Source organism: Echinops telfairi, unplaced genomic scaffold, assembly GCF_000313985.2.
Source record: "Echinops telfairi isolate 266 unplaced genomic scaffold, ASM31398v2 ScPeMD7_22;HRSCAF=79, whole genome shotgun sequence".
NCBI lineage: Eukaryota > Metazoa > Chordata > Mammalia > Afrosoricida > Tenrecidae > Echinops > Echinops telfairi.
Window position 1 is genome coordinate 4,797,023 of NW_022103919.1, and position 4,944 is coordinate 4,801,966.

Sequence of the window (4,944 nt, forward strand, 5' to 3'; positions counted from 1 at the left end):
AAAAAAAAGATATTGGATCATTTTATTGGGGGCTCGTACAGCTCTTATACCAATCAGTTGTATCAAGCACTTTTGGACATATATTGCCATCATCCTTTTTGAAACATTTTCTTTCCCCTTGAGCCCTGGTATCAGCTCCTCTTTGTCCTCCCACCACTCTCCCACCCTCATGGACCCCTCATAAATTATAAATTATTTTTATTTTAGATCATGTACCATCTGCTGTCTCCCTTCACCCACATTTCTGTTGTTCGTCCTCCTGGGGGCTGGGGGTGGTAGTGGTTAAACGTCAATCATTGTAATCGGTTCCCTGTTTCTCGCCCTTGTCCCCCCACTTTCCCCCACCCTCATGGTATCGCTACTCCCATTACTGTTTCCAAGGGGTTTATCTGGGGGGTGTAACTCTTTATGAGAGTAGAAAGCTTCATCTTTCTCCCATGGGGAAGCTGGTGGGTTCAAACTGTTGACCTTGGGGGTAAGCAACCCAACACATAACCTCAATATAAGCCATCTTCAATTCAAAGGGAGCGAGGAAGGGGGAACCAAGATATGAGCGCATTACATTGGGTGAACCCAGATGGTGACTGTGTGGACGAATGTTCATCCGATTGCTCAAAGTTACTGCGGCTTCAAAATAAAATGCTCTGGAATCTTTGACAAGGAGGGGCCTTGCTTCCTTGTTGCTTTAGGGGAGGGAACATGGCCTCCCTTACCCCCAAACCCACCCCACCCCCTCATATCCTCTGCCTCTGCATCACTCTTGGGAGCCCCCAATGTGGTGGGCTACCTGGGGACCTCCTCACATGTCAAAGGCTGTTTCTCAGGAGAACGGCTAGAAACAGGTTTCCAGAACCTCTCTGTTCCCACCTGCAGTGAGTTTGGGTGCTGTGGATGGTGGCCTGGGGGCACAGGATCCCTCGAGCAGGAAACACCCCTCCTCTCCCACACACACCCCCTCGGCCACTAGGGACCGCTCCACCACGTTTGACCTCCCCGATACTCTGGGGAACGACAGAGCATCTCCCATGACACCTGCATTTCCTTCCTTTCCTTCAAGGGCAGTCCTACCTTGTTCCACTGCACTTTGCTTTGCTACCCCTTGCTGATGCCACCCACCCACATATGTACACATAGGGCTGTGGCAACCCTGCCTCAACCCAGTCCATGGGCACCCCGTTTCTAGCTGCATGTGTGTGGAAAACAGAAGGATTTCTCCCAACTTGTCTCCCCAAATATATGCCAAACTTAGCTGCTTGCGAATGACTGTATACTTGGGGGTCATCAGGATTAGATCAGGGGTTATTCTCCCTAAGAGCTATCAGCCATCTAGACCAAGCAGACACCACTGTTTATCCCACAACAAGTAGGGCCCACTCCCTTCTGATAAGGATAGTAGTTGTCTGTTTCCTTGTAGGAGACACCAGAGAGGTCAAACCCGCCCAAGGATGACCAAGGTTAGGCTGCCATCATGACTCTAGGGTCTGCCCATGTTGTCACATGTGTACCCCTAGACCTTTCCATTCCTATGGGCACACCCCTAGCTCATCCCCTTCCTGTTACGCTTATGCCTATCATAGATCCCCTTCCTACAATGTGTACGCCTATTGTACTGCCCCTTCCTGTGACGTGTGGTTACCTGTAATCATGTCCCCCTAATGAGATATAACCCTTGGTTATCAATAAAGAGGGGGCTCTCTCTTGCTCTCGTGGCTGGGCTCCCCCCACAAGGACCACCAAGCAGGGCTGAGGTGAGCATGCTACCATGAATTGTATCTGATGCCATTAGTCCAATCTCTTCTATCTCTCATGCTCTCTATGACTTTACTATAATCTTTACTTATGATCGCTATACAATTGTACCTACCGGACCTGTGATGATTTGTTGGGGACCCTCTTCTCTCCACAAATGGCACCCAATGTGGGGTCTTGTAGGAAAAGAACTCTTTTGAGTTCTATCCTGAGTAACAATTGTACGACCTCATCGGACAGAGAGCGTGAATCGGGAAAACTTTTTTTGAGTTTATTTTTTCAGTGTGTTTTTAGTCCAAGTAAGATATGGGTCAGGCAAAGAGCAAGGATACAAATTACGGCATCACACTTTGCCACCTCTTGAAAAAACAAAAGGGCCTTTTAAAAAAAATCGGGACTTTTTAAAAATGCTGCGGGACGCGGGAAAAATTGTTAAAAATCGGGACTGTCCCGCCAAAAGACTAGAAGCATCTGAGCCACCACCAGAGTATAGCACAGGGAATTACAATGCTATCAAGCACATCAGTGCTGGAGGGAGAGATGAGATTAGAGCTAAAGAAAAGCAAGTGAAAAGATTTAACGGAGAAGGTGAGGTTCGGGAAGCAGAAAGCAAAGAGGCAGGGTGTAGAAAGCCACCTTTGCTTTCACAGGTAGAGAAGAGCATAGCTCAGGAAGCAGATTCAGAATTTAGAGTGGCTTATCCTGTGAGAGTTATAGACAGGGAGCCTGACGGGCAGCACCCACAAGGGATTCAAGAATGGCAATCTGCTGCCTTTCCCTTTAAGCTACTGAAAGACCTCAAGCAAGTTGTATCTAACTATGGTCCAGATTCCCCATTTGTTATTAGTATGATAAAATATCTGGCAGATTCTGAATATTGGGTCCCCGCAGACTGGAGGGCGCTTATGAAGGCTTGCCTCTCACCTTCAGAATCTTTGCAATATCAAATGTTATGGATCCAAGCAGCCCTTGCACATGCTCTTAAAAATGCAAAAAAGAGTGTGTGTGTATATATATGTGTGTGTGTGTGTGTGTATGTGTGGTGTGTGTATGTATGTATGTGTATATATATATATGGATTCATCAGCTGCTAGGAGATGAGAATTACATCACAGTTAAGTCACAACTGCGGTTTAATGAGCAAACATTCACACAGGTGCGGGAAGTCTGCTTAAAGGCCTGGGAGAAAATAATACCATCAGGAAGCAGGCAGCCAAGTTACATGGCAGTAAAGCAAAGGAATGATGAGCCTTATCTAGATTTTATATCCAGGTTGCAGGATGCTGTCCACAAGAACATAGTGGACAAAGGGGCAGCGGATAGTCTTATTCTTACATTAGCATTTGAGAACTCAAACACATCATGTCAAGCTGCCATACGCCCTTTCAAGGAACAGAGCACGCTGTTAGATTATACCAGGATATGCAGGAATGTAGGGACAGATAAGCACAGGGCCAACCTCATGGCTGCTAATTTGGCAAGTTACACAGGATCTAAAGGGAAATGCTTTACATGTGGAGCAGAGGGACATTATCAGAGAGACTGCAGGCAGATATTGCGAAAGAACAGGACAAATCACAGCGGGAAAGACCCCGGGAGAGAGCCGGAGATGGGCTCCAAGGGACCCCAGACTCTGCCCCCGCTGCAACAGAGGCAGACACTGGGCGAAGAATTGCCACTCAAGGTTAAGCAATAGAGGACATCTACCAGGAAGTAACGCCCAGCCAAAAAACGCATAACGGGGCATGCTCCAAACCCCTTTGAACAGAGCACAGGAGATAGTCCTCCGATGCAGGGCCCCGTTGGAAATGCTACCCGTCCTCAGTCCAATGTCTGCTCCCCACAACACCTATCAGGCATATGGCTCTCCTCTACTAGCAGGGAGAACTCCTCACTAAATTTTACCCGTCAGAAATACATCCAGCTTTTACCAGCTAATAACCTACTGCGATCGGGACAGGAGTTCGGGGCCCTTTACCCAAAGGCACAATTGGGCTTTTATTAGGGAAATCTAATTTGAATGCTCTCAGTGTACAAACCATCACAGATGTGATTAATCAGGACTGCGATGGAGAAATTAAGGTGATGGTCAGATCCAGCGTGCCCTGGGCCATAAAGAAGGGAGACAGTTTAGGACAACTGTTGTTACTCCCTTATGCTCCTATAAATAAAAATGATACCACTGAGGGAGAGGCGCGCAAATCCGGGAGTCAGGGGCTATTTTGGAGTGCTATTCTAGACAAACAGGAGCGTCCACTTATGGAGCTAACTGTTGAGGGAAATAGAAGAAGGAGCTTGATACAGACCCCGCCCAGCAGAGCATGGGAGGCAAGGCGTCTGCCTGCCAGAGCAAAAAGATCTTAAAAAGAAATTGCAGGTAGCATTCAATCTCACAGCAGGAAACCAAACCTAGCCAAACAGGCAAAAGCCCAGCCGCTGCAGTTGGCTTGACTAACCAAGAAATGTCCCAGAAGCCCTTGCAGCAGCCTGTTAATTCCAAAATGCAGGAGCCTATTATTGAAAGAGTAATACAGTTTCTATCAGGAAAATTTAACCTAAGTGCTCAAGGAATTCAAATTGATACTGAAGTTGATCAGAGTTCTAAGGAAAAGCCAAAAGCCGTCATTAAATCAGCAATTATTAAGAGTCGTAAGTGGGGTCTGATACCCAAAAAACTATAGAATGTTTATTACGAAGGTTTAATCTAAATTCTCAAGGTGTTGCTGGAATTATTGATCAGAATTATGAAAAAAATAAGGCAGCGATAAAATCTGATATACCATGGTTTATAAAGGAAAAAAATCGCTTAAGCCAATTTTTGCTTCCTTGCATTTTTAGAGTAAAAATTCATACTTATCAGGAAAGAATACTTGAGAAATCTGACCACCCTTTAAACGAAGGAATCTTTTGGAATGTTGTTATAAGGAAACAACAGCGCCCCCACATGGAATTAGAAATTAAAGAAAAACGGTTTTTAAACTTTGAATGTGGGGTTATTTCTTTAGGGCATTCAGGAGGGCCTAAGACCCACCATTAACTTCCTCTGAATCCAGCATAGAGGGAATGAGAAAAGTTAACCAAATCAGAATACTGCAAGTCCTACAATGTAACATGCCTAAAGAGCAATACGACTTAATTGAACCTTTAACCTTATTGGTAAGCTTGGAGAAAAAACGTCTGTTTGGTAAGTTACTT

The 4,944-nt window shown here is 45.7% G+C and overlaps 1 pseudogene; it reads right to left on the reverse strand.

Moving 5' to 3' along the window:
* LOC101662701 overlaps positions 1-351 on the reverse strand; it is a 1,959-nt pseudogene extending 1,608 nt beyond the window's left edge.
* Positions 352-4,944: the final 4,593 nt, after the last annotated feature.